The sequence below is a fragment of the Melanotaenia boesemani genome, chromosome 3, assembly GCF_017639745.1.
Source record: "Melanotaenia boesemani isolate fMelBoe1 chromosome 3, fMelBoe1.pri, whole genome shotgun sequence".
Lineage (NCBI taxonomy): Eukaryota > Metazoa > Chordata > Actinopteri > Atheriniformes > Melanotaeniidae > Melanotaenia > Melanotaenia boesemani.
In genome coordinates this window covers 4,560,413-4,584,182 of record NC_055684.1, presented here as the reverse complement: position 1 = coordinate 4,584,182, position 23,770 = coordinate 4,560,413, and the positions used below count along the sequence as shown (strand labels likewise).

Genomic DNA, 23,770 nt, shown 5'->3' with positions numbered 1-23,770 from the left:
TTCTGCAGAAACACCTGGATGAATGCAAAGACCTCTGGAACAAACACAGGATGCGGCCAAGCAGACTTACATCATGTCCTGGTGGATTCCAAGTGAACTTCATCTCTTACCTCACAGGTAATTTGCATCTTCACAAAATGGAGTAACTTTTTGGATTATACAAAAATGCAAAGGGTCATTTTATAGCTTAAGCTGGAAGATATGTTGATCATTGTACACATGGGTAAAATATGGCTGTTTTATAAGCTGTCACTGCTATTAACTTATTATTATTATTAACAGCAAACAAATCTGACTTTTCAAACTGTTTGTAATAAATGCTAAAAATCCCTTTGTTTTATTCTCAACTCCAAATTGATTTTGCAGATACTGTTCAAGGGACTGTGGATTTGCTGTTGAGGAGAGGGAACTGGATGTGTTCCCTGAAGCTAGGCAAGCACATGGACTGCGTGGTGATCCAAACATTGAAGAATACCTACAACAGGCTGCACAGCAAAATGGACTACAGCAGCCACAAGACTAGGAATTAGCTTCAGAACTGTATTTAGCTCTGAAAGACATATCTGGGTTTTAGACCAAAACTTGAACCCATTTTAAGTTTTATGTGTTTCCTGTCCTTGTTGCCAAATTAACAAGAGATATTGATCATATTCATCTCTACATACAGTGACAGGTATGGATAAAACCAAACCTTTTGTACAATCTAAACTATTAGGAAAAACTTTACACTTGCCATTCTAAATAAAATTTTGTAAACAGCATTTGTGTTAACATTTGTTTATTGTACACACAAGCTCAGAACCAAGAAATTGCTAAATGTGTAACAAAACTGTTAATTTGCTTATTACAAATGTGTTACAAAGGTAGCTTCGCAAAAGAAGTGTCAACAGCAGTTGAGCTGACACTTGTAGCCATAAACATTTAAAAACATCCAAATCCTGGAGCATTTTGTATTCCAAAGTCCATATTTTCCTTAAAGACACTGTAGGATCCCAAGAGAGGAAGCTTCAATGTATTTGCACAGGTGTTTGCAACTGGAAACGGCGAATCACTTAAAAACTGAACGTGTGGAGGTGGAGTCATGCCTGCTGGTGGAAGTGCTGCCAGGCCTGTGGCAAACATCAGATCTTCCAGGGACACAGCCATCACTTTCTCTGAAAAAAGGTGGTCTAAATTATAGTGCTTTTTTTTTTTACTCTTATTAATGAAAATTCATTTCCTTATATCTGTTTTCTTTTCATTAAAACTAAAACCTACAATTTATGAACACATTTTCAATAAGAAAACAAAAAACAAAATCCTGTATATACAAACCTTAAGAATCAAGGAGATAATCTGCCCAAAAGCCAAGTGTTTTGCCCTCCTTCTCCCGACTGTTGTTTCCTTCTGGGCTGAGCTCTGGTTTGAACATGTTCTCCACATCTGAAGCAGTCAGGGCTTTGGCGGAGAAGCATAAGACTGGGACCAGAACACTGGAATGCTGCTGCAGTGCAGCAAAAAACTGAAGACTCGCCAGTCCATCTTTGAATCTGTTAAGGATAGATACATTAAGGATTTGCATTTCTTTTAATTTTGATTAAACCAGAAGGGGACAAAACACGAAGTTATCATCTGAAAGAAAAAAAGCTAGCAAACTTTGTCTGATTAAGTAAGAAGTTGTTAATGCTCATAATATTGCAGGGATGGTGCTCGATCACCATTTTATTAAATACATAAGGGTTTCACAATGTCAGGAATGGACAGGTATGAATAAATTTGAGGGCTGTGTGTGAGTCTCTCTCTCTCTCTGTATATATATATATATATATATATATATATATATATATATATACACCACCGTTCAAAAGTTTGGGGTCACTTTGCCATGGGATTCAATAGGGAAGTGACCCCAAACTTTTGAACGGTAGTGTATAAACACATACATGCATGTACACAGCAGCTAAAAAAATAAATAAATATATTTCTCGTCCTTTGGAATTTTGCAGGGTTAGTTCACTTTACCCAGCAGTGGTGAAGCAGACACGAAAGTCTGCTGGAACTAGAAGGGCTGTGTTGTGTTTACAGTTTTTCTCAAATGCTAAAACACAAAAGCCAATCCCCTAAACCAAATGACCAGTTGTCTAAACACATTTACTAAATCTAGCCATCATTTTCCAATATCATAAACACATTTCTCATGAAGACACAATTCACAAAACACAATCCTCCGTTCGCATAAATCTAAACACATTTGTCCTTGCTAAAACACAAGTTGCAAAAGAACTCTGCTCATATTCTCAAATGAAAGCTCATAAGATGCAAAATGCTTGCCACAGTCAGCAATATTTGAACACAATGAACACACCTGGCGTCATTCATTACACACAACAACTCAAAATTGAAGACACTTGTTGGTAATGCCGTGACCACATGTATAAAAGCAAGTTCAGAGTGCACAGTTTGCTGAAGATCCCAAACAAACAAAATGGATGAAGGCAGAGTCAGGGGAAAAGGAATTTGAGTCAGAGGAGGAAGAGGAGAAGGCCAACAAGGGAGAGGAGAAGATGCAGGGGGGAGAGGAGGAGGTCCAGGACGGAGAGCAGGACAACCTCGCACCATCATTACGGACGAGATGCGAGCAACAGTCATTGACCATGTCATTGTCCATGGCATGACAATGGCTGTGGCAGGGCTAAGAGTCTGTCCAAACCTGAGTAGGTTCACCGTGGCCAGCATTATCAGGGCTTGTCCACCGGCATGCTGTCCTTGGGTCTTACAACACCCAACGTCTCCTCAACTTTCTAGAGGAGCTAAGAGACATCCTCCTGCTCTGCCAACACCATCCTGGGCCCGCACATCACATTTATGTGATCATTTGGGACAATGTCAATAAAAAACCTTCACACCCTGATCATGTTTTCAAGAGTACTGTTGTGTGCAATAGATTCTGCATTGAGTCGTGTTACAGTAGTGTACATGCAGTATTTTCTATAGATTTATACTCTTCATATGAAACTCACAAATCTAAATGCCTAATCCTCTGCAGAGATCTAAGAAGATCTGTTACTGTAAAGTTTCTAAAAATATGCATTGGCAGTTATGAAACAAAGACCCGTCTCACAAATTGAGCATTGTGTTTTCAATTGTTTTGCTGTAGTGTGTAATGATGTGTATAGTGTTTACATTTGTGAAAGCTTCGAGCTGCTCTTTTGGTGTGGAAGTTTGAGCTTTGAAGTTTGAAGGCGTGGTTGTGTTTATGTAGCTTTAGAAAAGGGTGTTGTGTTTAGACATTGGGGAACATGGAGGAAACATTTGTGAAATGTGTTTTAGCATTCGAGAAAAACTGTATTGCTAAAGCTGGGAGCAAAACATCGCTAAACAAGTAGTTTCTCACAGCTAGCTTAGCTTTCTCTGCTCAGATGTTCCCACCGCTCCCCTCCCCTTTACGTCTCTCTCCCTTTCCAGCTCGACCTTACTTGGGCCACGCTGTTCTTTTAACACAGTGCTGTAAACAGCACCTTGTCTCTGCAATCTGATATATAACTCTTGCAATCTGTTTATTAATTTTTTTAAAAATCATTTTAATCTGGAGGGCAAAATATTTTTGGCGGTAGCCAGTTGTCGACCACCGTGCTAACATCTAGACAACCGCTAATGCAAGAGAGTTACTAAATACATAAGCAAAATAATAATTTCTCCATGCTTAGGTTGTGGAGTGTCTCTGATACTAGATATTTCTTGAAGCCACAGTTGTCGTGTTATTTTAAGTTGTCATGTTTTTTAATTTGTTGTGTTTTTTAATTTGTCGTTGTGTTTTTTTTTAATTTGTCGTTGTGTTTTTTTTTAATTTGTCGTTGTGTTTTTTAAGTTGTCGTGTTATTTTAAGTTGTCGTGTTTTTTAATTTGTTGTGTTTTTTAATTCGTTGTTGTGTTTTTTAATTTGTTGTGTTTTCATAATTTGTTGTTGCGTTTTCATAATTTGTTGTTGTGTTTTTTAATTTGTTGTTGTGTTTTTTAATTTGTTGTTGTGTTTTTTAATTTGTTGTTGTGTTCTTTAATTCGTTGTTGTGTTTTTTTATTTGTTGTTGTGTTTTCATAATTTGTTGTTGTGTTTTTTAATTTGTTGTTGTGTTTTCATAATTTGTTGTTGTGTTTTCATAATTTGTTGTTGTGTTTTCATAATTTGTTGTTGTGTTTTTTAATTTGTTGTTGTGTTTTTTAATTTGTTGTTGTGTTTTTTAATTTGTTGTTGTGTTCTTTAATTTGTCGTTGTTTTTTAATTTGTCGTTGTGTTTTTTAATTTGTTGTTGTGTTTTTTTTATTTGTTGTTGTGTTTTTTAATTTGTTGTTGTGTTTTTTAATTTGTCGTTGTGTTTTTTAATTTGTCGTTGTGTTTTTTAATTTGTTGTTGTGTTTTTTTTTATTTGTCGTTGTGTTTTTTAAGTTGTCGTGTTATTTTAAGTTGTTGTGTTTTTTAATTTGTTGTGTTTTTTAATTCGTTGTTGTGTTTTTTAATTTGTTGTGTTTTCATAATTTGTTGTTGTGTTCTTTAATTTGTTGTTGTGTTTTTTAATTTGTTGTGTTTTTTTATTTGTTGTTGTGTTCTTTAATTTGTTGTTGTGTTTTTTAAGTTGTCGTGTTATTTTAAGTTGTTGTGTTTTTTAATTTGTTGTGTTTTTTAATTTGTTGTTGTGTTTTTTAATTTGTTGTTGTGTTTTTTAATTTGTTGTTGTGTTCTTTAATTTGTTGTTGTGTTTTTTAATTTGTTGTGTTTTTTTATTTGTTGTTGTGTTCTTTAATTTGTTGTTGTGTTCTTTAATTTGTTGTTGTGTTTTTTTATTTGTTGTGTTTTTTAATTTGTTGTTGTGTTTTTTAATTTGTTGTTGTGTTCTTTAATTTGTTGTTGTGTTTTTTAATTTGTTGTTGTGTTTTTTAATTTGTTGTTGTGTTCTTTAATTTGTTGTTGTGTTTTTTAATTTGTTGTGTTTTTTAATTTGTTGTTGTGTTCTTTAATTTGTTGTTGTGTTTTTTAGTTTGTTGTGTTTTTTTATTTGTTGTTGTGTTTTTTAATTTGTTGTTGTGTTCTTTAATTTGTTGTTGTGTTTTTTAATTTGTTGTTGTGTTTTTTAATTTGTTGTTGTGTTCTTTAATTTGTTGTTGTGTTTTTTAATTTGTTGTTGTGTTCTTTAATTTGTTGTTGTGTTTTTTAATTTGTTGTTGTGTTTTTTAATTTGTTGTTGTGTTTTTTAATTTGTTGTTGTGTTCTTTAATTTGTTGTTGTGTTTTTTAATTTGTTGTTGTGTTTTTTTATTTGTTGTTGTGTTCTTTAATTTGTTGTTGTGTTTTTTAATTTGTTGTGTTTTTTAATTTGTTGTTCCCAGCACGCACTGTGGAATCTTCAGTACCAGTGCTGCTGTGAATTTGTCAACCTTGTGGCAGCTTTATCCGGCTAACTGAGCTAATTGCTCTATTGAATTTCCCTTTGGGATTAATAAAGTATTTTTCATTCATTCATTCATTCATTACCACAACACGCCTCCCTGTTACACCTCGTTAGTTAGGGTGGTGCATAAACAAACCAGTTAAATCAAAGTTATAGTCACAACCAGTGTTGGGCACGTTACTTTGAAAAAGTAATTAGTTACAGTTACTAGTTACTTCTCCCAAAAAGTAACTGAGTTAGTAACTGAGTTACTCCACTATAAAAATAACTAGTTACCAGGGAAAGTAACTATTTCATTACTTTTTTAAAGTTTAAAAATGTCAAAGAAGTTTGATTTTTTTCAGAACAGGTTTCACAGGCCAGGTGCATAGAGTAGAACAGCAAAGACTGGTACCTGAACAGACGTTTTAATATTTATTGCACCTCAAAAGACCACAACTGGTACAACTGTACTTCAAGAATTTTCTTCATCATTTCCACCTCGAAAACGCCGTCTTTCCCTGAGACTCCGGACTCGCCATCTCTGATTTTTTTGTGTGTGTGCTTCTATGTGCTGGGTTTGTGTGTAAACATCCGCCCACCTGGTGTCTCTGATTGGCTTATAAAATTTTCCTCCAATCATCATTACTTAATCGCTTACCCCTGTTTTCACTACAGGGGAGCCAAGCTAGCGTTAAACCAAGTGGGACGACCACTTCGTAGCTTCACTCAGTAACTTGTAGTAACGGCATTTTGGTAATGGTAACGGCGTTGTAACGATAGAAAAAGTAATTAATTAGATTACTCGTTACTAAAAAAGGCAACGGCGTTAGTAACGGCGTTTATTTTAACTCCGTTATTCCCATCACTGGTCACAACAGGAATGACAATGATAACACCGTCACTGCAATTATAAAGGAAATTTTGCCTAGTACTTTTAGTTGTCCGAAATCATCTATCGGCTCACCAGAGTACACTATGTGGTACGACATACAATCACCAATAACTGTTGCCACATCTGGGTCTTGTAGATACAGGAGCATTTTCAAATTCCCCTTGCTTTTAAACCTCCACTTTAGATCATCCAAAACTTTTTTGCAAATTTTGTTGATTTTATTCTTGGCTGGTTTGATGGTTTGTTTTAGTTCAGCCAACACTTTCTTAATTATTCGCTGTGAAAATTGTATTTTATCTTCTCTCTGTGTTTCGTAAAAATCACAACTGTCCAGAATTTTCAAAGTAATAGTACTAACGAACAGACAGTTGTGACTCATAGATGTGGAGTCTAGTTTTTCTGTGAAATCTAAACATTTCTTTGGCATTTTCTTGGTTTTTTCATCGAGCACGGCTTTACTTTTCTTCATCTTGACAGTGTAAGGTGAAATGTTAAATGTGGAAAGTTTTGAAGGGAGGTATTATTTAGAACACGATACACGTCACAAAGGAATAACTTTTCTTTTGATCAGATGTGTCATGATGTGATGACATCATTTGACGTCATGGCAACACATGTTTGGGTTGGTAACAGACGCACGCTAAAAAAAAAAATAAAAAAAAAACAGACACACGCTATCTTGGTTAATTATTTTGAGTTAGATATTGATATATGTACAAAGTGCCCTGTTTTGTTATATATTTTGTACGTGTGCAATAAAAGTTTGGTGTCAGCTCATAATGTTTGCATAATTTAAAGTAATATATAGCCTTTCCACTTGCTTTTTGCCTTTTACATATTAGACTACTCTCAGAGCATAAATATTAAAACCTGCTGCAATAACGTGTTTTATTAATTACCATGTGTAAATTCATTCATGCATTTAGACTTAAGTCCTAATTCCATGGGAAAACTGGTAATCTTGGGAGGAACATTTTGTTATTTCCAAAGATTTTAATTAGGATACATAAGAGGATGATTAACAAATAGAGTTAGTGTGCATGTCCTTCTTGCAGTAAAGCTCAACTTGCATTGCAGAAGTCATTGACAGAGCGAGATTTGAATACATCGACGGAGATTTTCAAGAACTTCTAAGCTTATCTTGTGACTCAAGATAAGACGTGATAATGGATAAATACATTAACTTGACAAGTTTACTATACAGAAGAATTACTGTTAGAAAACAACAGCCAACCAGCTTCATAAATTGCGAGTAAGTTGTGTATGGGATAAGCTTTGTGCCACTGGGGAGCGAATCTGAATTCTTTATATTTGAATTTGAATCATTCAATTTGAATCTGAATATGCCTGTTTGAATAATTGCTTTAAAAAACTGAATCCAAATGACCATATTTGATATTGAATCTTTGTTTTTTGAATGTGTATATTGGTAAAGTTGAAACTTTTGTATTTGAAAAAAATTCATTCCCTAATTCATTTTCATAGTTCAGTTTCATTTCTCTCCATTCAAATTCAGATCTGAAATTCAAATTCAGATCTGAAATACAAATTCAGATCCCAATAAGCCTGCAAGCTGCTTTCACAACGATGCGCCGTCACAGACGTGATCTGGCGTGTCTGCAGCCCGGCGGGTTTCTGTTGCCACAGTTACCAACTAGCATTAAATCAATAATTTACAACAATAAGGCTATTTGACCGGAACTTCTTTTATAGGTGTCCATATGGACACCCTACAGCCAAATAAGAATCGAGTATTCACCCACACCATTCATGTTTTAATCACACAAAACAACTAAATGATGTCCCAAATACAAAACGGACTTAATCTTCCAAGGTTGCGCCCTCCTCTGGCATATGAAGGTCGCAAACAGAAGTACAATGAAGGGGCTTGATTCAGCCTACATGATAGTTATTGCATTGATTATTTAATATAAAAATGGAACAGATCTGGAAAGTTACTATATATATAGGCTATATATATACATACACATATATATGTAGTATATTTTTATGTGTTAAAAAAATAATGACACTTTTTATTGTTATCAATAAGCTTGATGGGCTTGAGTTTGATGGGCTAGGCTGACAGATAAAATAAATGAATGATTATGGCAGTGGACCATGAAATAATTAATTAAATAGTTAAATAATTAATTAAATAGATAAATAATTAACTAAATAGATAAATAATTAATTAAATAGTGAAATAATGAAATAGATAAATAATTAAATAGTTAAATAATTAATTAAATAGATAAATAATTAATTAAATAGTGAAATAATGAAATAGATAAATAATTAAATAGTTAAATAATTAATTAAATAGATAAATAATTAATTAAATAGTGAAATAATGAAATAGATAAATAATTAATTAAATAGTGAAATAATTAATTAAATAGATAAATAATTAATTAAATAGTGAAATAATGAAATAGATAAATAATTAAATAGTTAAATAATTAATTAAATAGATAAATAATTAATTAAATAGTGAAATAATGAAATAGATAAATAATTAATTAAATAGTGAAATAATTATATATGTTTTTACATATATTAATTTGTATTTTAATTAATTAATGATACATTTAATAACACATTTATGTATTTCATTATCATTTTAATTATTTAATAACACATTTATGTATTTCATTATCATTTTAATTATTTAATAACACATTTATGTATTTCATTATCATTTTAATTATTTAATAACACATTTATGTATTTCATTATCATTTTAATTATTTAATGACACATTTAGGTAATTACTGAATGATATAGTTAATTAATTCATTGTGTCACTTTATGTCCTCCATACTACTGGAGTCTGTCTATCCTTCTGAAGAGTCAGCTGAGGCACGATCCAGAAATCAGCCAACATATATAATAAATAACAAAACCTAAGAACAAATAAGAACAAGTATGAAATTTTATCTAAAGGAGCTCATAAAAGCAATATACCTTAGAAAACAGGTGGCCTGCTGGGGTTCCAGACCTCAACCCCAATTGAAAACTTGTTTGATTTAACGTGGTGTTTCTGGCCATCAACACAGCCATGCTGCCTGACATTCAACAACTCCTGGTTGAGGAATGGGATGCTATCCAACTTCAAAATGTGACCAAGCTGGTGACCAGCACAAGGAGGAGGTACCAAGCTGTTGTGGCTGCATGTGGATCTACCAAATGCTATGAAGTCTCTGACAACTTAGGATGAATAGTGTAATCATGGTCCATATGTGTTGTTGTTTTTTTTTTTTTTTTTTTTTTTTTTCCTTTTTCCTAGATCTTTTTTTTTTTTAATCCCCCAAAACTCATTTAAATTACAGGTTAAAACACATACATAGAAAAAAAAAATCCAACAGGTGAATATTGTTGCAAGCCACTGAGTACAGGTTATTCCTGTTGTTCCTTTAACAGAAAACAATGACGTATGACGTTTCCTTGTTTCACAGGTATGATGGTGAAATGTTGTGGTCTGCTAACTGCACAGAAGGAAGCAGGTACAGAGCTGTTATAAATATATATATATATATATATATATATATATATTTATATGTGTGTGTGTGTGTGTGTGTGTGTGTGTGTGTGTGTGTGTGTGTGTGTGTGTGTGTATGTGTTGGAGTGGCATTGTGTCTGTTAAGGCAAGGCAATCTGATGCGCAAACACAGAAGGTGTCCACAAAATCACTATAGAAAATTAAAGTGCAAATTAAGTACACAAGATGGGTTTTATTGTTTGAATGTCTTATACACTGATTCCAACAATGCATAGAATCTTTCATGAACCTCATATAAATATAGGTATTACATTCAGCTCCTCCTGTATGAGGCTATTATATTCAGTACATCTAATTTAGAGATAGAAAGTTAACAAAAAGCAGCAAATTAACACAACACACACAAACAATGCTGCTGTCCACTGTGATGAAATGAAGTCATTATGTTTAATGTGTTTAATACACACAATGACAAATGCTGTTCTTTTGATTTAATGAACATTAGGAACCTTAGAAAATGAAATATAATCTAAAAGTAGATGATTTTTTCTAATAGTTTTCTACATTGTGCAGTGTAATAATAATGATTAGCAAAGAAAACTCAACATGTTACGTTTCTGTCAGAGGGGGCGGGGCTATTTTCAAAACTCAACAAACAACTTATTTGTTTTATTAATGAGAAACTGTTATACAAAACATAAAATGATAATTAGTCACTACTAAATAGTTTATATTCAAACAAAATGTGGGCTAAGAGTGTGGAGTCACTGTGTCAAGTAAAACAAGCGCACCCTGAAGAAGGTGAGGACCATTTGCTCGAATTAGCTCGTATTCTGTTGGCTGGAGGAGGTTTGACAGACAGCTCTTTCTGCAACCCAAGAGAGAGGAAAAAATATCCAAGAGCAGAAGTTTTGAGTGCGCAGAGAAAGTGTCTGAGTGTGAGGGAAAGAGACCGAGTCTGAGCGCAGAGTTTCGAAAGGAAGAACAATATATTTGAAAGCAAGAGGGACTTTCTGAGTGTGAGAGCAGAGTTTTGAGAGCGAGCAGGATGATATTTGAGTGTGAAAACCAGAAATCTTGCTCTCAAAGCAAACAATTGCGCTCTTGATTAAAGATAGAAAAATACCCCCATACATGTTGATGGCTACGACAAACTGAAGCCCTTTGGCTTGGCCCTTTTCGGTTGTATTGATGGATTTTCAAGAAGAATGATGTGGCTTGTTTGTGGAACAACAAACAACAATCTGAGTGTCATTGCTCACAATTATATTAACTGTGTCAAGAGTCTTGGTGTGATACCAATGAGGCTACGAACAGACCTTGGGACGGAGAATGGCACTATGGCAGCAACACAATGTACCTGGGTCATGTGCACACAGACTATTATGCTGGGTCATCAAGCCACAGTTATGGATCATCAACAGGAAATCAGCTCATCGAGTCATGGTGGTCTTTTCTCAGAAGAGGAAGGTGGGTACATTTGTACTGGTAGAAGAGATTTACAATGGAAGCTGATCATTACTGAGTTTTGTTGTGCCATTCCATATGGTATTTGCTACCTAAATGAACTATTTACCATTAGCAATTACTTGGTCAAAATGAGTGGTTTCATTGTAAAGAGTACTGCCTGGAAAAGTAAAAATCATTAGTTTGTTAATTTGTAGCATATTTTAAATATGACCTCAAATAGAATAGAGGAGACATTTCTTAAATGACCATACATTGAACAAGAATAAAGCTCCTTTGAATCTAATGTATCTTCAGGTCTCAGTTTTGGATGGACTTGTTTGGAGACCTGAGTGACTCTTGAAACTTCAATGGAAGCCATGAACACCAATGCTTGCTAAGATTCTGCTTCACTAGTGTTCTGCAGAAACACCTGGATGAATGCAAAGACCTCTGGAACAAACACAGGATGCGGCCAAGCAGACTTACATCATGTCCTGGTGGATTCCAAGTGAACTTCATCTCTTACCTCACAGGTAATTTGCATCTTCACAAAATGGAGTAACTTTTTGGATTATACAAAAATGCAAAGGGTCATTTTATAGCTTAAGCTGGAAGATATGTTGATCATTGTACACATGGGTAAAATATGGCTGTTTTATAAGCTGTCACTGCTATTAACTTATTATTATTATTAACAGCAAACAAATCTGACTTTTCAAACTGTTTGTAATAAATGCTAAAAATCCCTTTGTTTTATTCTCAACTCCAAATTGATTTTGCAGATACTGTTCAAGGGACTGTGGATTTGCTGTTGAGGAGAGGGAACTGGATGTGTTCCCTGAAGCTAGGCAAGCACATGGACTGCGTGGTGATCCAAACATTGAAGAATACCTACAACAGGCTGCACAGCAAAATGGACTACAGCAGCCACAAGACTAGGAATTAGCTTCAGAACTGTATTTAGCTCTGAAAGACATATCTGGGTTTTAGACCAAAACTTGAACCCATTTTAAGTTTTATGTGTTTCCTGTCCTTGTTGCCAAATTAACAAGAGATATTGATCATATTCATCTCTACATACAGTGACAGGTATGGATAAAACCAAACCTTTTGTACAATCTAAACTATTAGGAAAAACTTTACACTTGCCATTCTAAATAAAATTTTGTAAACAGCATTTGTGTTAACATTTGTTTATTGTACACACAAGCTCAGAACCAAGAAATTGCTAAATGTGTAACAAAACTGTTAATTTGCTTATTACAAATGTGTTACAAAGGTAGCTTCGCAAAAGAAGTGTCAACAGCAGTTGAGCTGACACTTGTAGCCATAAACATTTAAAAACATCCAAATCCTGGAGCATTTTGTATTCCAAAGTCCATATTTTCCTTAAAGACACTGTAGGATCCCAAGAGAGGAAGCTTCAATGTATTTGCACAGGTGTTTGCAACTGGAAACGGCGAATCACTTAAAAACTGAACGTGTGGAGGTGGAGTCATGCCTGCTGGTGGAAGTGCTGCCAGGCCTGTGGCAAACATCAGATCTTCCAGGGACACAGCCATCACTTTCTCTGAAAAAAGGTGGTCTAAATTATAGTGCTTTTTTTTTTTACTCTTATTAATGAAAATTCATTTCCTTATATCTGTTTTCTTTTCATTAAAACTAAAACCTACAATTTATGAACACATTTTCAATAAGAAAACAAAAAACAAAATCCTGTATATACAAACCTTAAGAATCAAGGAGATAATCTGCCCAAAAGCCAAGTGTTTTGCCCTCCTTCTCCCGACTGTTGTTTCCTTCTGGGCTGAGCTCTGGTTTGAACATGTTCTCCACATCTGAAGCAGTCAGGGCTTTGGCGGAGAAGCATAAGACTGGGACCAGAACACTGGAATGCTGCTGCAGTGCAGCAAAAAACTGAAGACTCGCCAGTCCATCTTTGAATCTGTTAAGGATAGATACATTAAGGATTTGCATTTCTTTTAATTTTGATTAAACCAGAAGGGGACAAAACACGAAGTTATCATCTGAAAGAAAAAAAGCTAGCAAACTTTGTCTGATTAAGTAAGAAGTTGTTAATGCTCATAATATTGCAGGGATGGTGCTCGATCACCATTTTATTAAATACATAAGGGTTTCACAATGTCAGGAATGGACAGGTATGAATAAATTTGAGGGCTGTGTGTGAGTCTCTCTCTCTCTCTGTATATATATATATATATATATATATATATATATACACCACCGTTCAAAAGTTTGGGGTCACTTTGCCATGGGATTCAATAGGGAAGTGACCCCAAACTTTTGAACGGTAGTGTATAAACACATACATGCATGTACACAGCAGCTAAAAAAATAAATAAATATATTTCTCGTCCTTTGGAATTTTGCAGGGTTAGTTCACTTTACCCAGCAGTGGTGAAGCAGACACGAAAGTCTGCTGGAACTAGAAGGGCTGTGTTGTGTTTACAGTTTTTCTCAAATGCTAAAACACAAAAGCCAATCCCCTAAACCAAATGACCAGTTGTCTAAACACATTTACTAAATCTAGCCATCATTTTCCAATATCATAAACACATTTCTCATGAAGACACAATTCACAAAACACAATCCTCCGTTCGCATAAATCTAAACACATTTGTCCTTGCTAAAACACAAGTTGCAAAAGAACTCTGCTCATATTCTCAAATGAAAGCTCATAAGATGCAAAATGCTTGCCACAGTCAGCAATATTTGAACACAATGAACACACCTGGCGTCATTCATTACACACAACAACTCAAAATTGAAGACACTTGTTGGTAATGCCGTGACCACATGTATAAAAGCAAGTTCAGAGTGCACAGTTTGCTGAAGATCCCAAACAAACAAAATGGATGAAGGCAGAGTCAGGGGAAAAGGAATTTGAGTCAGAGGAGGAAGAGGAGAAGGCCAACAAGGGAGAGGAGAAGATGCAGGGGGGAGAGGAGGAGGTCCAGGACGGAGAGCAGGACAACCTCGCACCATCATTACGGACGAGATGCGAGCAACAGTCATTGACCATGTCATTGTCCATGGCATGACAATGGCTGTGGCAGGGCTAAGAGTCTGTCCAAACCTGAGTAGGTTCACCGTGGCCAGCATTATCAGGGCTTGTCCACCGGCATGCTGTCCTTGGGTCTTACAACACCCAACGTCTCCTCAACTTTCTAGAGGAGCTAAGAGACATCCTCCTGCTCTGCCAACACCATCCTGGGCCCGCACATCACATTTATGTGATCATTTGGGACAATGTCAATAAAAAACCTTCACACCCTGATCATGTTTTCAAGAGTACTGTTGTGTGCAATAGATTCTGCATTGAGTCGTGTTACAGTAGTGTACATGCAGTATTTTCTATAGATTTATACTCTTCATATGAAACTCACAAATCTAAATGCCTAATCCTCTGCAGAGATCTAAGAAGATCTGTTACTGTAAAGTTTCTAAAAATATGCATTGGCAGTTATGAAACAAAGACCCGTCTCACAAATTGAGCATTGTGTTTTCAATTGTTTTGCTGTAGTGTGTAATGATGTGTATAGTGTTTACATTTGTGAAAGCTTCGAGCTGCTCTTTTGGTGTGGAAGTTTGAGCTTTGAAGTTTGAAGGCGTGGTTGTGTTTATGTAGCTTTAGAAAAGGGTGTTGTGTTTAGACATTGGGGAACATGGAGGAAACATTTGTGAAATGTGTTTTAGCATTCGAGAAAAACTGTATTGCTAAAGCTGGGAGCAAAACATCGCTAAACAAGTAGTTTCTCACAGCTAGCTTAGCTTTCTCTGCTCAGATGTTCCCACCGCTCCCCTCCCCTTTACGTCTCTCTCCCTTTCCAGCTCGACCTTACTTGGGCCACGCTGTTCTTTTAACACAGTGCTGTAAACAGCACCTTGTCTCTGCAATCTGATATATAACTCTTGCAATCTGTTTATTAATTTTTTTAAAAATCATTTTAATCTGGAGGGCAAAATATTTTTGGCGGTAGCCAGTTGTCGACCACCGTGCTAACATCTAGACAACCGCTAATGCAAGAGAGTTACTAAATACATAAGCAAAATAATAATTTCTCCATGCTTAGGTTGTGGAGTGTCTCTGATACTAGATATTTCTTGAAGCCACAGTTGTCGTGTTATTTTAAGTTGTCATGTTTTTTAATTTGTTGTGTTTTTTAATTTGTCGTTGTGTTTTTTTTTAATTTGTCGTTGTGTTTTTTTTTAATTTGTCGTTGTGTTTTTTAAGTTGTCGTGTTATTTTAAGTTGTCGTGTTTTTTAATTTGTTGTGTTTTTTAATTCGTTGTTGTGTTTTTTAATTTGTTGTGTTTTCATAATTTGTTGTTGCGTTTTCATAATTTGTTGTTGTGTTTTTTAATTTGTTGTTGTGTTTTTTAATTTGTTGTTGTGTTTTTTAATTTGTTGTTGTGTTCTTTAATTCGTTGTTGTGTTTTTTTATTTGTTGTTGTGTTTTCATAATTTGTTGTTGTGTTTTTTAATTTGTTGTTGTGTTTTCATAATTTGTTGTTGTGTTTTCATAATTTGTTGTTGTGTTTTCATAATTTGTTGTTGTGTTTTTTAATTTGTTGTTGTGTTTTTTAATTTGTTGTTGTGTTTTTTAATTTGTTGTTGTGTTCTTTAATTTGTCGTTGTTTTTTAATTTGTCGTTGTGTTTTTTAATTTGTTGTTGTGTTTTTTTTATTTGTTGTTGTGTTTTTTAATTTGTTGTTGTGTTTTTTAATTTGTCGTTGTGTTTTTTAATTTGTCGTTGTGTTTTTTAATTTGTTGTTGTGTTTTTTTTTATTTGTCGTTGTGTTTTTTAAGTTGTCGTGTTATTTTAAGTTGTTGTGTTTTTTAATTTGTTGTGTTTTTTAATTCGTTGTTGTGTTTTTTAATTTGTTGTGTTTTCATAATTTGTTGTTGTGTTCTTTAATTTGTTGTTGTGTTTTTTAATTTGTTGTGTTTTTTTATTTGTTGTTGTGTTCTTTAATTTGTTGTTGTGTTTTTTAAGTTGTCGTGTTATTTTAAGTTGTTGTGTTTTTTAATTTGTTGTGTTTTTTAATTTGTTGTTGTGTTTTTTAATTTGTTGTTGTGTTCTTTAATTTGTTGTTGTGTTTTTTAATTTGTTGTGTTTTTTTATTTGTTGTTGTGTTCTTTAATTTGTTGTTGTGTTCTTTAATTTGTTGTTGTGTTTTTTTATTTGTTGTGTTTTTTAATTTGTTGTTGTGTTTTTTAATTTGTTGTTGTGTTCTTTAATTTGTTGTTGTGTTTTTTAATTTGTTGTTGTGTTTTTTAATTTGTTGTTGTGTTCTTTAATTTGTTGTTGTGTTTTTTAATTTGTTGTGTTTTTTAATTTGTTGTTGTGTTTTTTAATTTGTTGTTGTGTTCTTTAATTTGTTGTTGTGTTTTTTAATTTGTTGTGTTTTTTTATTTGTTGTTGTGTTTTTTAATTTGTTGTTGTGTTCTTTAATTTGTTGTTGTGTTTTTTAATTTGTTGTTGTGTTTTTTAATTTGTTGTTGTGTTCTTTAATTTGTTGTTGTGTTTTTTAATTTGTTGTTGTGTTCTTTAATTTGTTGTTGTGTTTTTTAATTTGTTGTTGTGTTTTTTAATTTGTTGTTGTGTTTTTTAATTTGTTGTTGTGTTCTTTAATTTGTTGTTGTGTTTTTTAATTTGTTGTTGTGTTTTTTTATTTGTTGTTGTGTTCTTTAATTTGTTGTTGTGTTTTTTAATTTGTTGTGTTTTTTAATTTGTTGTTCCCAGCACGCACTGTGGAATCTTCAGTACCAGTGCTGCTGTGAATTTGTCAACCTTGTGGCAGCTTTATCCGGCTAACTGAGCTAATTGCTCTATTGAATTTCCCTTTGGGATTAATAAAGTATTTTTCATTCATTCATTCATTCATTACCACAACACGCCTCCCTGTTACACCTCGTTAGTTAGGGTGGTGCATAAACAAACCAGTTAAATCAAAGTTATAGTCACAACCAGTGTTGGGCACGTTACTTTGAAAAAGTAATTAGTTACAGTTACTAGTTACTTCTCCCAAAAAGTAACTGAGTTAGTAACTGAGTTACTCCACTATAAAAATAACTAGTTACCAGGGAAAGTAACTATTTCATTACTTTTTTAAAGTTTAAAAATGTCAAAGAAGTTTGATTTTTTTCAGAACAGGTTTCACAGGCCAGGTGCATAGAGTAGAACAGCAAAGACTGGTACCTGAACAGACGTTTTAATATTTATTGCACCTCAAAAGACCACAACTGGTACAACTGTACTTCAAGAATTTTCTTCATCATTTCCACCTCGAAAACGCCGTCTTTCCCTGAGACTCCGGACTCGCCATCTCTGATTTTTTTGTGTGTGTGCTTCTATGTGCTGGGTTTGTGTGTAAACATCCGCCCACCTGGTGTCTCTGATTGGCTTATAAAATTTTCCTCCAATCATCATTACTTAATCGCTTACCCCTGTTTTCACTACAGGGGAGCCAAGCTAGCGTTAAACCAAGTGGGACGACCACTTCGTAGCTTCACTCAGTAACTTGTAGTAACGGCATTTTGGTAATGGTAACGGCGTTGTAACGATAGAAAAAGTAATTAATTAGATTACTCGTTACTAAAAAAGGCAACGGCGTTAGTAACGGCGTTTATTTTAACTCCGTTATTCCCATCACTGGTCACAACAGGAATGACAATGATAACACCGTCACTGCAATTATAAAGGAAATTTTGCCTAGTACTTTTAGTTGTCCGAAATCATCTATCGGCTCACCAGAGTACACTATGTGGTACGACATACAATCACCAATAACTGTTGCCACATCTGGGTCTTGTAGATACAGGAGCATTTTCAAATTCCCCTTGCTTTTAAACCTCCACTTTAGATCATCCAAAACTTTTTTGCAAATTTTGTTGATTTTATTCTTGGCTGGTTTGATGGTTTGTTTTAGTTCAGCCAACACTTTCTTAATTATTCGCTGTGAAAATTGTATTTTATCTTCTCTCTGTGTTTCGTAAAAATCACAACTGTCCAGAATTTTCAAAGTAATAGTACTAACGAACAGACAGTTGTGACTCATAGATGTGGAGTCTAGTTTTTCTGTGAAATCTAAACATTTCTTTGGCATTTTCTTGGTTTTTTCATCGAGCACGGCTTTACTTTTCTTCATCTTGACAGTGTAAGGTGAAATGTTAAATGTGGAAAGTTTTGAAGGGAGGTATTATTTAGAACACGATACACGTCACAAAGGAATAACTTTTCTTTTGATCAGATGTGTCATGATGTGATGACATCATTTGACGTCATGGCAACACATGTTTGGGTTGGTAACAGACGCACGCTAAAAAAAAAAAATAAAAAAAAAACAGACACACGCTATCTTGGTTAATTATTTTGAGTTAGATATTGATATATGTACAAAGTGCCCTGTTTTGTTATATATTTTGTACGTGTGCAATAAAAGTTTGGTGTCAGCTCATAATGTTTGCATAATTTAAAGTAATATATAGCCTTTCCACTTGCTTTTTGCCTTTTACATATTAGACTACTCTCAGAGCATAAATATTAAAACCTGCTGCAATAACGTGTTTTATTAATTACCATGTGTAAATTCATTCATGCATTTAGACTTAAGTCCTAATTCCATGGGAAAACTGGTAATCTTGGGAGGAACATTTTGTTATTTCCAAAGATTTTAATTAGGATACATAAGAGGATGATTAACAAATAGAGTTAGTGTGCATGTCCTTCTTGCAGTAAAGCTCAACTTGCATTGCAGAAGTCATTGACAGAGCGAGATTTGAATACATCGACGGAGATTTTCAAGAACTTCTAAGCTTATCTTGTGACTCAAGATAAGACGTGATAATGGATAAATACATTAACTTGACAAGTTTACTATACAGAAGAATTACTGTTAGAAAACAACAGCCAACCAGCTTCATAAATTGCGAGTAAGTTGTGTATGGGATAAGCTTTGTGCCACTGGGGAGCGAATCTGAATTCTTTATATTTGAATTTGAATCATTCAATTTGAATCTGAATATGCCTGTTTGAATAATTGCTTTAAAAAACTGAATCCAAATGACCATATTTGATATTGAATCTTTGTTTTTTGAATGTGTATATTGGTAAAGTTGAAACTTTTGTATTTGAAAAAAATTCATTCCCTAATTCATTTTCATAGTTCAGTTTCATTTCTCTCCATTCAAATTCAGATCTGAAATTCAAATTCAGATCCCAATAAGCCTGCAAGCTGCTTTCACAACGATGCGCCGTCACAGACGTGATCTGGCGTGTCTGCAGCCCGGCGGGTTTCTGTTGCCACAGTTACCAACTAGCATTAAATCAATAATTTACAACAATAAGGCTATTTGACCGGAACTTCTTTTATAGGTGTCCATATGGACACCCTACAGCCAAATAAGAATCGAGTATTCACCCACACCATTCATGTTTTAATCACACAAAACAACTAAATGATGTCCCAAATACAAAACGGACTTAATCTTCCAAGGTTGCGCCCTCCTCTGGCATATGAAGGTCGCAAACAGAAGTACAATGAAGGGGCTTGATTCAGCCTACATGATAGTTATTGCATTGATTATTTAATATAAAAATGGAACAGATCTGGAAAGTTACTATATATATAGGCTATATATATATACATACACATATATATGTAGTATATTTTTATGTGTTAAAAAAATAATGACACTTTTTATTGTTATCAATAAGCTTGATGGGCTTGAGTTTGATGGGCTAGGCTGACAGATAAAATAAATGAATGATTATGGCAGTGGACCATGAAATAATTAATTAAATAGTTAAATAATTAATTAAATAGATAAATAATTAACTAAATAGATAAATAATTAATTAAATAGTGAAATAATGAAATAGATAAATAATTAATTAAATAGTGAAATAATTATATATGTTTTTACATATATTAATTTGTATTTTAATTAATTAATGATACATTTAATAACACATTTATGTATTTCATTATCATTTTAATTATTTAATAACACATTTATGTATTTCATTATCATTTTAATTATTTAATAACACATTTATGTATTTCATTATCATTTTACTTATTTAATGACACATTTAGGTAATTACTGAATGATATAGTTAATTAATTCATTGTGTCACTTTATGTCCTCCATACTACTGGAGTCTGTCTATCCTTCTGAAGAGTCAGCTGAGGCACGATCCAGAAATCAGCCAACATATATAATAAATAACAAAACCTAAGAACAAATAAGAACAAGTATGAAATTTTATCTAAAGGAGCTCATAAAAGCAATATACCTTAGAAAACAGGTGGCCTGCTGGGGTTCCAGACCTCAACCCCAATTTAAAACTTGTTTGATTCAACGTGGTGTTTCTGGCCATCAACACAGCCATGCTGCCTGACATTCAACAACTCCTGGTTGAGGAATGGGATGCTATCCAACTTCAAAATGTGACCAAGCTGGTGACCAGCACAAGGAGGAGGTACCAAGCTGTTGTGGCTGCATGTGGATCTACCAAATGCTATGAAGTCTCTGACAACTTAGGATGAATAGTGTAATCATGGTCCATATGTGTTGTTGTTTTTTTTTTTTTTTTTTTTTTTTTTCCTTTTTCCTAGATCTTTTTTTTTTTTAATCCCCCAAAACTCATTTAAATTACAGGTTAAAACACATACATAGAAAAAAAAAATCCAACAGGTGAATATTGTTGCAAGCCACTGAGTACAGGTTATTCCTGTTGTTCCTTTAACAGAAAACAATGACGTATGACGTTTCCTTGTTTCACAGGTATGATGGTGAAATGTTGTGGTCTGCTAACTGCACAGAAGGAAGCAGGTACAGAGCTGTTATAAATATATATATATATATATATATATATATATATATATATATATATATATATATATATATATATATATATATATATATATATATATTTATATGTGTGTGTGTGTGTGTGTGTGTGTGTGTGTGTGTGTGTGTGTATGTGTTGGAGTGGCATTGTGTCTGTTAAGGCAAGGCAATCTGATGCGCAAACACAGAAGGTGTCCACAAAATCACTATAGAAAATTAAAGTGCAAATTAAGTACACAAGATGGGTTTTATTGTTTGAATGTCTTATACACTGATTCCAACAATGCATAGAATCTTTCATGAACCTCATATAAATATAGGTATTACATTCAGCTCCTCCTGTATGAGGCTATTATATTCAGTACATCTAATTTAGAGATAGAAAGTTAACAAAAAGCAGCAAATTAACACAACACACACAAACAATGCTGCTGTCCACTGTGATGAAATGAAGTCATTATGTTTAATGTGTTTAATACACACAATGACAAATGCTGTTCTTTTGATTTAATGAACATTAGGAACCTTAGAAAATGAAATATAATCTAAAAGTAGATGATTTTTTCTAATAGTTTTCTACATTGTGCAGTGTAATAATAATGATTAGCAAAGAAAACTCAACATGTTACGTTTCTGTCAGAGGGGGCGGGGCTATTTTCAAAACTCAACAAACAACTTATTTGTTTTATTAATGAGAAACTGTTATACAAAACATAAAATGATAATTAGTCACTACTAAATAGTTTATATTCAAACAAAATGTGGGCTAAGAATGTGGAGTCACTGTGTCAAGTAAAACAAGCGCACCCTGAAGAAGGTGAGGACCATTTGCTCGAATTAGCTCGTATTCTGTTGGCTGGAGGAGGTTTGACAGACAGCTCTTTCTGCAACCCAAGAGAGAGGAAAAAATATCCAAGAGCAGAAGTTTTGAGTGCGCAGAGAAAGTGTCTGAGTGTGAGGGAAAGAGACCGAGTCTGAGAGCAGAGTTTCGAAAGGAAGAACGATATATTTGAAAGCAAGAGGGACTTTCTGAGTGTGAGAGCAGAGTTTTGAGAGCGAGCAGGATGATATTTGAGTGTGAAAACCAGAAATCTTGCTCTCAAAGCAAACAATTGCGCTCTTGATTAAAGATAGAAAAATACCCCCATACATGTTGATGGCTACGACAAACTGAAGCCCTTTGGCTTGGCCCTTTTCGGTTGTATTGATGGATTTTCAAGAAGAATGATGTGGCTTGTTTGTGGAACAACAAACAACAATCTGAGTGTCATTGCTCACAATTATATTAACTGTGTCAAGAGTCTTGGTGTGATACCAATGAGGCTACGAACAGACCTTGGGACGGAGAATGGCACTATGGCAGCAACACAATGTACCTGGGTCATGTGCACACAGACTATTATGCTGGGTCATCAAGCCACAGTTATGGATCATCAACAGGAAATCAGCTCATCGAGTCATGGTGGTCTTTTCTCAGAAGAGGAAGGTGGGTACATTTGTACTGGTAGAAGAGATTTACAATGGAAGCTGATCATTACTGAGTTTTGTTGTGCCATTCCATATGGTATTTGCTACCTAAATGAACTATTTACCATTAGCAATTACTTGGTCAAAATGAGTGGTTTCATTGTAAAGAGTACTGCCTGGAAAAGTAAAAATCATTAGTTTGTTAATTTGTAGCATATTTTAAATATGACCTCAAATAGAATAGAGGAGACATTTCTTAAATGACCATACATTGAACAAGAATAAAGCTCCTTTGAATCTAATGTATCTTCAGGTCTCAGTTTTGGATGGACTTGTTTGGAGACCTGAGTGACTCTTGAAACTTCAATGGAAGCCATGAACACCAATGCTTGCTAAGATTCTGCTTCACTAGTGTTCTGCAGAAACACCTGGATGAATGCAAAGACCTCTGGAACAAACACAGGATGCGGCCAAGCAGACTTACATCATGTCCTGGTGGATTCCAAGTGAACTTCATCTCTTACCTCACAGGTAATTTGCATCTTCACAAAATGGAGTAACTTTTTGGATTATACAAAAATGCAAAGGGTCATTTTATAGCTTAAGCTGGAAGATATGTTGATCATTGTACACATGGGTAAAATATGGCTGTTTTATAAGCTGTCACTGCTATTAACTTATTATTATTATTAACAGCAAACAAATCTGACTTTTTCAAACTGTTTGTAATAAATGCTAAAAATCCCTTTGTTTTATTCTCAACTCCAAATTGATTTTGCAGATACTGTTCAAGGGACTGTGGATTTGCTGTTGAGGAGAGGGAACTGGATGTGTTCCCTGAAGCTAGGCAAGCACATGGACTGCGTGGTGATCCAAACATTGAAGAATACCTACAACAGGCTGCACAGCAAAATGGACTACAGCAGCCACAAGACTAGGAATTAGCTTCAGAACTGTATTTAGCTCTGAAAGACATATCTGGGTTTTAGACCAAAACTTGAACCCATTTTAAGTTTTATGTGTTTCCTGTCCTTGTTGCCAAATTAACAAGAGATATTGATCATATTCATCTCTACATACAGTGACAGGTATGGATAAAACCAAACCTTTTGTACAATCTAAACTATTAGGAAAAACTTTACACTTGCCATTCTAAATAAAATTTTGTAAACAGCA

The 23,770-nt window shown here is 34.1% G+C and overlaps 2 long non-coding RNA genes across 2 annotated transcripts; both read right to left on the bottom strand.

The window, feature by feature from the left end:
- Nucleotides 1-761: 761 nt before the first annotated feature.
- LOC121637476 lies at nt 762-1,542 on the bottom strand. The gene is made up of 2 exons (XR_006009854.1): nt 1,315-1,542; nt 762-1,154 (listed from the first exon to the last, which is right to left on the bottom strand). It is a non-coding gene; the product is annotated as an uncharacterized LOC121637476 (long non-coding RNA).
- A 10,882-nt stretch (nt 1,543-12,424) lies between these two features.
- On the bottom strand, nt 12,425-13,205 carry LOC121637475. Its single transcript, XR_006009853.1, has 2 exons — nt 12,978-13,205; nt 12,425-12,817 (listed from the first exon to the last, which is right to left on the bottom strand). It is a non-coding gene; the product is annotated as an uncharacterized LOC121637475 (long non-coding RNA).
- Nucleotides 13,206-23,770: the final 10,565 nt, after the last annotated feature.